Source organism: Dama dama, chromosome 11, assembly GCF_033118175.1.
Source record: "Dama dama isolate Ldn47 chromosome 11, ASM3311817v1, whole genome shotgun sequence".
Lineage (NCBI taxonomy): Eukaryota > Metazoa > Chordata > Mammalia > Artiodactyla > Cervidae > Dama > Dama dama.
The window spans coordinates 58,274,922-58,286,021 of NC_083691.1; the positions used below are offsets into that span (position 1 = coordinate 58,274,922).

General features: G+C 42.5%; 1 non-coding gene across 1 annotated transcript; it reads left to right on the plus strand.

Annotated features, from left to right (window-relative positions):
* The first annotated feature begins 3,013 nt into the window (after window positions 1-3,013).
* Window positions 3,014-3,116, plus strand: LOC133065677 (U6 spliceosomal RNA). Its single transcript, XR_009694947.1, has one exon. It is a non-coding gene; the product is annotated as a U6 spliceosomal RNA (small nuclear RNA).
* Window positions 3,117-11,100: the final 7,984 nt, after the last annotated feature.

The following is an 11,100-nucleotide window of genomic DNA, read 5'->3' on the forward strand; positions in this document are numbered from 1 at the left end:
GGTTCCATCCCTGGTCAGGGAACTAGATTCCACATGCCACAATTAAGACTTCAAATGCCACAACTAAAGATCCCGAATGCTGCAACTGAGACCCTGTGCAGTCAAATACATAACTTTTTTTAATTAAAAAAAAAAAAACTTAGTTCACACATAGAAGTGGCCCAGAGGGTCACCTGCACTGGAAGGGGACATTGAATAAACCAAAGTCAAAAGGAGGGAAATTAAAAATTGCGATATACCCATACAATGAAATAGTACTCAGCAACAAAAATTAAAGTATTACTGATACACCCAGCAATGTACAAGAATCTCACAGACATTAGTGAGTTAGTTAGTTCAGTCGCTCAGTCATATCCGACTCTTTGTGACCCCATGAATCACAGCACGCCAGGCCTCCCTGTCCATCACCAACTCCCAGAGTTTACTCAAACTCTTGTCCACTGAGTCGGTGATGCCATCCAGCCATCTCATCCTTTGTCATCCCCTTCTCCTCCTGCCCCCAATCCCTCCCAGCATCAGGGTCTTTTCCAATGAGTCAACTCTTCGCATGCGGTGGCCAAAGTATTAGAGTTTCAGCTTCAGCATCAGTCCTTCCAATGAACACCCAGGACTGATCACCTTTAGGATGGACTGGTTGGATCTCCTTGCAGTCCAAGGGACTCTCAAGAGTCTTCTCTAACACCACAGTTCAAAAGCATCAATTTTTCAGCGTTCAGCTTTCTTCACAGTCCAACTCTCACATCCAACAGACATTATCTTACTGCAAAAGTCAGACACAAAAGAGTGCACACTGCTTGATGAAATTTATATGAAATTCTAGAAAAGGCAAAACTTTGGTGACACAAAACAAAAGTGGGAGAGATTGACTGCAGATGGGCAAGAGGAAATTTGGTGATGGTGAGGGGTGATGGAAATATTCTCTAACTTGATTATGCTGATATTCACACTGGTGTATACATTTGTCAAAACTCACCCTACTGTATACTTAAAATGGGTGCACTTTATTGTATGCAAACTTAGGGTTAGGATTTAGGTTTGGGTTCAATAAAGTTGATTTTTTTAAAGAATTTATTTATTTGGCTGTGTTAGGTCTTAGTTGTGGCATATGGGATCTTTTTTAGTTGTGGCATGTGGGATCTAGTTCTTTAATCAGGGATCAAACCTGGGCCCCCTGCACTGGGAGCTCAGAGTCTTAACCAGGGAAGTCCCTAAAGTTGATTTTTTAAAAAAACAGAGGAGGGGGTTTTGAGTGAAGGTCTTATACGCTGGGTTATATTTACTCTAGTACGTGTGTTTGATGGTATTTATGAGTGAACAGTGGAAGAGGATGAACCTGCTGTTGCCCGTTTGGATACAGGCCATGACTAATCAGAGGCCAAGTTTCCAAGCATCAAAGAAGAGCAAACCAGGCCTCTATCTATCCATCCACATCCTTGGTCTAGTGCCAATGGATGCCAGGCAAAAGTAAGCAGTTGGAGTAACTGTCCTCTTGCCACTCTCCCTGCAGGAAAGGAAAGTAAGATAGATCATCACTCAGAGCAGGGCCAACTGCCCAGCCCAGGGCCTTGGCCAACCCCAAGCCCAGGACATCTCCATCAGCAAAGCACCAGGTATGTGAGTTGGCCACAGCCTCCATTTCAGTTTCAAGATTTGGCATTTATCCCTCTATGGGAAAATAGACAAGCAAGGTCATGGGGAAAGCAGACTCAAGAAGATAATGATGGACATCCCTGGTGGTCCAGTGATAAAAAAAAAAAAAATCCGCCTGCCAAGGCAGGGGACACAGGTTTGATCCCTGATCTGGGAAGATTCTACATACCCCAGAGCACCTAAGACCCTGTGCTACAGTTACTGAAGCCAACCACCAAGAGCCTGTGCTCTGCAACAAGAGAAGCGTCCACAGTGAGAAGTCCACGAACCACGTCAAAAGTAGCCCCCCACTCACTGCAACTAGAGAAAACCCACACAAAAGCAGCAAAGACCCAGCTCAGCCAAAAAATGATTAATGTTTAAAAATAAATAAATAACGGAAATGAAAAATACACTAGAAGGAATCAACAATGGATTCAATGATAAAAGGAACAAATCAGCAAATTAAAATCAGAGTAGTGGAAATCACCCAAACTGAACAGAAAAATTAAAAAATAATATAAAAAATGGGGACAGTTTAAGAGACCTCTGAGACAAAATCAAACAACTGACCTTTACATTATGGGGGTCCCAGGAGGAGAAGAGAGAGAGAAGGGGCTGGAGAACATATTAGAGGACATAATAGCTGAAAGCTTCCCTAACCTGGGAAAGGAAACAGACATCCAGGTCCAAGAAGCACAGAGACTTCCAAATAGGATCAACTCAAAGGGGAAAATACCAAGACATATTATAATTAAAATGGCAAAGAATAAAGATAAAGAACCAGTCAGTCCTAGAGGAAATCAGCCCTGAATATTCATTGGAAGGACTGACGCTGAAGCAGAAACTCCAATACTTTGGCCACCCAATGTGAAGAGCCAACTCATTGGAAAAGACCTTGATGCTGGGAAAGATTGAGGGCAGGAGGAGAAGAGGATGACAGAGGATGAGATGGTTGGATGGCATTTCCAGCTCAATGGACATGAGTTTGAGCAAACTCTAGGAGATGGTGAAGGACTGAGAAGCCTGGCGTGCTGCAGTCCATGGTGTTGCAAAGACCAGGACACGACTTAGCAACTGAACACACACAGAGATGAGAATATTAAAGTAGGAAGGAATAAGCAAAAAGTGACATACAAGGAAACTCCCATAAGTCTGTCAGCTGACTTTTCAGCAGAAAATCTGCAGGCCAGAAGGGAATGGCATAATATATTTAATGTGATAAAAGGGGAAAAAACCACAACCAAGAATACTTTATCTGCAAGGCTTTGGTTCAGATTCGATGAAGTGATCAAAACTTTTACAGACAAGCAAGAGCCTGTAAAACCATCAAACCATCTTCAAGAGAAATGTTAAAGGGACTTTTCTAAATGAAAAAGATTGATCACTTCAGCAGTACATACATTACCATTGGAATCATACAGAGAAGATTAGCATGGACCCTACACAAGGATGATATGCAAATCCGTGAAGCTTTCCATATTTTTACCAAACAAAAGTAGAGTCACAGATGTAGGAAGCAAACATGGTTACCAGGGGGCCGGGGGTAGAGGCTGTGGACAAACTGCAAGATTGGGATTGACATATACACACTGCTCTATATTAAATAGATAACTAATAAGAACCTACTGCCTGTATAGCTACTCAATACTCTAATCGCCTATATGGGAAAGAATCTTTTTAAAATTATTTTATTTTTTAAAATTAATTTTTATTGAAGTATAGTTGCTTTACAATGTGTTAGTTTCAACTGTATAGCAAAACGAATCAGCCATACATCTATATATATTTCCTCCCTTCTGGATTTCCTTCCCATTCAGATCACTGCAGTGCATTAAGTAGCGTTCCCGGTGCTATACAGTAGGTTCTCATTTGTTATCTATTTTATCATAGTGTTGATAGTGTAAATATGTCAATCCCAATCTCCTGATTCCTCTTACCCACTCCTTTCCCCCTTGGTATCCATGAATTTGTTCTCTATGTCTGTGTCTCTATTTCTACTTTCCAAATAAGATCATCTGTACCATGTTTTTAATTTCTACACATATGTGTTAATATATGATATTTGTTTTTTTCTTTCTGATGTACTTCACTCTATATGATACTTCCTAGGTCCATCCACATCTCTACAAATGATACAGTTTTGTTCCTTTTTATGGCTGAGTACTATGCCTTTGTATATAAGTACCACATCTTTTTTATCCACTCTTCTGTAGATGGACATCTGTTCTCAATCCTGCCCATCCTTGGCTCAGCCACACAGTCCCTCTCTGTGTAACCCACACCTTACTCTGTCCCTTTACACTTTTTTTTTTTGTCCCCTTACACTTTTGTCCGTAAGGCAAACAGTTTGTGTTTGATAGGTGGTTGCTTTCATTATAGAGTCTTCAGTAGAAAAAAAAATCACCTAAATTTATGGATCACATGGAGTGGTCTCTTGGTTGGTTACACTCAAGAAAAGACATTCTGAGACAACCCCCACCCCAACCCAAGCAGATCGGCAGCAGGAACCTGGCATGGGGGTGGTCTCCCTGAATGTCAGCACTGGACCCGGGAACAGTGAGGGGAGGGCCTCCAATATGGGAACCGTGTGCCTCCCAGGGATGCTGGGGGAAATACTGCACTGCCAAGGGCAGAACCACTTTTCCCTGTGTGGTTTCACACATCACTATTAGTGTTCATATTATCATTGCTGTTTTTATGGATGCCTTCCTTCTCTTCTTGCTACTGGGCATTTTATGCCTCTCTGGCGGGGCCAAGCCTCAGTGAAACTTGAAATTCTGTGTACAGATAAGAAAGTCACAGGTCATGGAAGACTGGCCCATGTGTCCTTGAGATGGGTCTCCGGGAATCTATTTGTCTGGGCAGCTTATCAGGGAGACCTACCCAGCCACGACTCCCAGCCCAGGCCATTCGGTTGCTGAAAGATAACTTGACCTGTCCTCCTCCGAGCCTCACAGCCCTCTTCCTGCTCTGAACCCCACTGCACTATCTGGCATGTCACTGCACTAGAAGTGAATTGGCTCTCTCTCCCCACTTGCCTTTGAGCTCCAAAGAGGATGGACTGTGCCTCAGGCTATGGAGGAGGGTGGGGTAGAATTGGAGAATCAGCCGAGGGGCAGAGGGAAGGCATGGGGCCCTTTCTCTGCTCCGCTAGGTGCACTGTAGATCCTCTAACTCTCTTTTCCCATCTATATAAGGGGGGAAATAAGCCCTACCATACTTTGGCCACCTCATGCGAAGAGTTGACTCATTGGAAAAGACCCTGATGCTGGGAGGGATTGGGGGCAGGAGGAGAAGGGGACGACAGGTTGAGATGGCTGGATGGCATCACCGACTCGATGGACATGTGTTTGAGTAAACTCCGGGAGTTTGTGATGGACAGGGAGGCCTGGCGTGCTGCGATTCATGGGGTTGCAAAGAGTCGGACATGACTGAGCGACTGAACTGAACGGAACCGCATAGGGATTAAAGCTGCACTGTCCAATGTGGTAGTCCCTAGCTACGTGTGGCTATTGAGAATTTGAAGCGTAGCTAGTCCAAATGGACATGTGCCCTCAGTGTAAAATGCACACCAGATAGTAAAGACTTCGTATCAAAAAATAAACACAAGATCTCTCAATGATTTTTATATTCATCACACAATATTTTTGATGTGTGTGCTCAGTCTCTCAGTCGTGTCTGACTCTTCATGACTCCATGGACTGTAGGCCGCCAGGCTTCTCTGTCCATGAGATTTCTCAGACAAGAATACTGGAGTCAGTGGCCATTTCCTCCTCCAAGGCATCTTCCCGACCTAGGGATAGAACCCCGCCTCCTTCGCCTCCTACACTGGCAGGTGGGGTGGGTTCTTTACCATTGTGCCTGCCACCTGGGAAGCTCCCATATTTTTGATATATTAGACTAAATCAATTATATTATTAAAATTAATTTCACCTATTTCTTTTTACTTCTCAAAATGTAGCTACTAGAAAAATTAAAATTGGGACTTCCCTGGTAGTCCAGTAGCTAAGACTCTGCTCTCCCAACACAGGGTGCCCAGGTTCAGTCTCTGGTCAGGGAACTAGATCCCACGTGCCACAGCTGAAGATTCCAGATCCCACATGCTGCAACTAAGACCCAGCATGGCCAAATAAACATTTGTAAAACAATAATAATAAATCAAAATACTGGCACTCCCTCTCAAGCCTGGGTTTCCAGACAACACTTTAAAAAAAAGAAAAATTACAATTACATATGAGTTTGCTTTATAATACTTCTATTGGAGAGTGCTAGTTTAGAAAACCAAGAAGGCACAGTAGACAGCTGTCTGGATTGACAAAGTCATTACCCTATTTCTTCTCTTCCCTTCTTCTCCCTGTCTTCTCACCTCAAAGACTGTGGACTTGAAAAATCCCCCTCAAACCTAACAGTCTTGGAATTTTTCAGCTGAAAAGGCCATGGAATCCAAACCTCCCCAACCCACCTAATGCAGATAAAGAATCTGAGACTTGGAGCAAATTATTAGATAACCCCTGATGATCAACCAGCAAGATCATCTTTTCCCCAGGACTTTGGGGGACTTTTCTGTCCCAGAAACTGCTTTTGCTTCTGTCACTCATAGATTCTTTCTCCGTGTCAGTCTATGCCTGGTTTTCCTCAGTGACCTAATAATATAAAGGAGCTCTGGGAACAGACTTGTGGTTGCCAAGGGGGAGGAGGGGAAGTGGGAGACAGATGGGTTGGGAATTTGCATTTAGCAGATGCAAAGTAGTATATATAGAATGGATGATTAACAAGGTCCCACTGCAGAGCACAGGGAACTATATTCAATATCCTGTAATAAATCATAATGGAAAGGAACATAAAAAAGAATGCATGTATATGTATAACTGAGTCACTTTGCCACACAGCAGTAATTAACACAACATTGTAAATCAATGATACACATCAATCAAAAAAAGATAAACTGTTAACAACTTCACTTGAAAAAAATAATACATAAACAGGAGCTCTGGGTTCCCTGTACATACAAAGGCCCTGGGGTTAGCAGAGGCCACTTCAAGTGGCCCTGGACAAAAAAAAACACCACATACAGGTAATGTTTGTCAGCCTGGACTTCACCTTGCTGGGCTCTAAAATGGGCCCTGGGACTTCTCTGGTAGTCCAGTGGTTAAGACTCCGTGCTTCCAATGCAGGGGGTGTGGGTTCAGTTCCTGGTTGGGGAACTAAGATCCCACATGCCAAACAGCATGGCCGAAAATAAAATGAAAATAAATAAAAATAATAAATAAATTGTAACAGATGTTAAAAAAAATGGGCTGGGTCCCTTCTTTACTTCATGTTTGGTGGTAGTGGTGGTTTAGTCACCCAGTCATGTCTAACTCTTGTGCAACCCCATGGACTGTAGAGCGCCAGGTTCCTCTGTCTATGAAATTTTCCAGGCAAGAATACTGGATTGGGTTGCCATTTCCTTCCCCAGGGGATCTTCCCAACCCAGGGATCGAACTCTTGTCTCCTGCATTGGCAGGCAGAATCTTTACTGCTGAACCACCCAAGTGACACTAGTGGTAAAGAATCCACCTGCCAATACAGGAGACAAGGGTTCAATCCCTGGGTTGGGAAGATCTCCTGCAGAAGGAAATGGCAACCTACTCCAGTATTCTTGCCTGGGAAATTCCATGGATAGAGGAGACTTGGCAGGGGGCTACAGACCATGAGGTCACAAAGTATCAGACACGACTGAGCACACACACACCAGAAGCCTTTACATTATGTTTACTTTGGAGCAAAGTCCCAGTGAGGGAATAGACATACATGTAAGTCATTTGAAGGTAAGTTATCTGTCAGAGACATGTGTGTCCCACATGCTATTAATGGATAACAAGAATGAGTGAATGCTTTGGCACAAATCCTCACAGGGCTTGTCAGCTGACAACAGCAACTGCAAACCGTAGACATCTGAGACTCTAAGCTCATCCACCCACATTTAGGAGGTGGGAAAATAGAGACCACAGAGAATGAAGGCAAGGGGCTGCCCAATCCCAGAGGCCAAGTTTGCAGACACCTAGGAGCACACACAGTCCATCCCTGGTGAGTGTTTTACAACCACATTGCTTGGAAATTTTGAAAAACATTATTCAGATGTTTTTAGAATTTTTTGAAAACACACAGAAAAAAATCCCATCACCCAATTCCCCCAACCAGAAATGATCCCATCAACTGTTTAGTGTCTTTATTTAAATATCCTTTTTTCTATTAATGTAAACATATATGTAGCAGCTTCCCAGGTGGTACTAGTGGTAAAGAACCCACCTGCCAATGCAGGAGACGAAAGAGATACAGGTATGACCCCTGGGTCAGAAAGATCCCCTGGAGAAGGAAATGGCAACTCACTCCAGTATTCTTGCCTGGGAAATCCCATGGACTGAGGAGTCTGGTGGGCTGGAGTCACAAAGCATTGGACATGATTGAGCGACTGAGCACAAACATATATGTACTTATTCTTTTACAAAAAGAAACTGCTATGACAACTTTTTAAAATATTTATTAATTTATTTGGCTGCACCAGGTCATAGCTGTAGCATGCAAACTCTTAGTTGCTGTGATGTGGGATCTAGTTCCCTGACCAAGGATGGAACCTCACTCTGTGCATTGGGAGTGCAGAATCTTAGCCACTGGACCACCAGGGAAGTCCCCTAATACAACATTTTTAATATTTTCTCTCTGAATAAAGAGTAAACATTTTTCCAAGTGAAATATTCTTTTACACTATTATTACACTATCTTTAATGGCAACATGGTATTCCATTGAATGAACTGATTCCTGATTATTGGGCATTGAGGCTTCCTCTAGTTTTTCTCCATTATAACAATACTACAGGGACTTGCCTGGTGATCCAGTGGTTGAGATTTCTCCTTCTAGTGCAGGGTGCATGGGTTATATCCCCGGTGGGAGAGTTAAGATCCCACATCCTCCAGGCCAACAAGCCAGAGTATAGACAACAAATGCAATATTGTAACAAATTCAATAAAGACTTTAAAAAATGCTACAATGAACATTCTAGAACAAAATATATGGAATGAGTCCCCCCACACAGATCTTGGCAATGATTTATTTGATGACACCAAAAGCACCTACAACAAAAGCAAAAATAAACAAGAGGGATAATATCAAACTAAAAAGTTTCTGCACAGGAAGGAAACAAATAACAAAATGAAAAGGCAAACTCTAGAATGGGAGAAAAACTTTGCAGATAAGGGGTTAATATCCAAAATGTATAAAGAAATCATACAACTCAACTGGAAACAGTAATAATCCAATGTAAAAATGGGCAAAGGGGACTTCCCGGGTGGTGCAGTGGATAGGAATCTGCCCGCCAATGCAGGGGACTCGGGTTAAATCCTGGTCTGACAAGATTCCACATGCCACAGAGCGACAAAGCCTGTGTGCCACAACGACTGGTCCCACACTCTAGGGCCCACAGGCCACAACTACTGAGCTTGGGTGCTGCAACTACTAAAGCCCATGCACCAAACCTAGAAGGAGCCCTCACTCAACACAACTAGAGAAAGCCTGAGCAAAGCAATGAAAACCCAGCTCAACCAAAAACAAATAAAATTATTTTTTTAAATGGGCAAAGGAACTGAATAGATGTTTCTCTAAAGAAGACTTATAAATGACCAACAAGTATATGAAAATTTGTTCAACGTCCCTAACCATCAGGGAAATGCATATCAAAACCACAGTGAGATATCTCACATCTGTTAAAATGGCTATTATAAAAAAGACAAGAGATAAGAAGTGTTGATGAGGTTTTAAAGAAAAGAGAACATTTCTACACTTTTGGTAGGAAGGTAAATTGGTAAAGCCACCATGGAAAACAGTAGGGAAGTTCTTCAAAAACTTAAAAATGAAACTGCCATATGATCCAGTAATCCTACTTCTTAGTATATATCCAAAGGAAATTAAATCAGTATCTTAAAGCAATATGTGCACTCCCATGTTTATTGCAATATTATTCACAATAACCAAGGTATTGGAAATAGCAAAAGTGTCTGTCCATGGATGAACAGATAAAGAAATTGGGAGATATTTTATCAACACTAATAAAATGGGTAAATATACATATATGGTAAAATATTTTTCAGCCTTAAAGGAAATCCTTGTTTACTGAGTGGAGTAAGGCAGGTAGAGAAAAATAAATGTCATATGATATAATTTATATATGGAATCTGGAAAAATGGTACAAATGAACTTATTCACAAAACAGAAATAGAGTCAAGATGTAGAAACCAAACTTACCAGGTAACAAGGGGAAAAGTAGGGGGAGGGATAAATTGGGAGATTGGAATTGACAATACACAAGCAGCAGCTGCGTAGCGAGCTACCCCTTGTCCAAGATCAGGAGCGGCAGGCGAGAGGAGCTACCCCAGGTTCAAGGTCAGGAGCTGCTGGCCGAGAGGAGATATCCCACAACCAAGGTAGAGAGCAGCGGCTGCACTTTGCTGGAGCAGCCATGAAGAGATACACCACGTCCAAGGTAAGAGAAACCCAAGTAAGATGGTAGATGCTGAGAGAGGGCATCAGAGGGCAGACAGACTGAAACCACAATCACAGACAACTAGCCAATCTGATCACATGGACCACAGCCTTGTCTAACTCAATGAAACTAAGCCATGCCATGTGGGGCCACCCAAGACGGTCGGGTCATGGTGGCGAGGTCTGACAGAATGTGGTCCACTGGAGAAGGGAATGGCAAGCCACTTCAGTATTCTTGCCTTGAGAACCCCATGAACAGTATGAAAAGGCAAAATGATAGGATACTGAAAGAGGAACTCCCCAGGTCGGTAGGTGCCCAATATGCTACTAGAGATCAGTAGAGAAATAACTCCAGAAAGAATGAAGGGATGGAACCAAAGCAAAAACAACACCCAGTTGTGGATGTGACTGGTGATGGAAGCAAGGTCCAATGCTGTAAAGAGTAATATTGCATAGGAACCTGGAATGTTAGGTCCATAAATCAAGGCAAATTGGAAGTGGTCAAACAGGAGATGGCAAGAGTGAACGCTGACAATTTAGGAATTAGCGAACTAAGATGGACTGGAATGGGTGAATTTAACTCAGATGACCATTATATCTACTACTGTGGGTAGGAATCCCTTAGAAGAAATGGAGTAGCCATCATGCTCAACAAAACAGTCCGAAATGCAGTACTTGGATACAACCTCAAAAACAACAGAATGATCTCTGCTCATTTCCAAGGCAAACCATTCAATATTATAGTAATCCAAGTCTATGCCCTGACCAGTAACACTGAATAAGCTGAAGCTGAATGGTTCTATGAAGACCTACAAGACCTTTGAGAACTAACACCCAAAAAAGATGTCCTTTTCATTATAGGGGACTGGAATGCAAAAGTGGGAAGTCAAGAAACATCTGGAGTAACAGGCAAATTTGACCTTGGAGTACAGAATGAAGCAAGGCAAAGG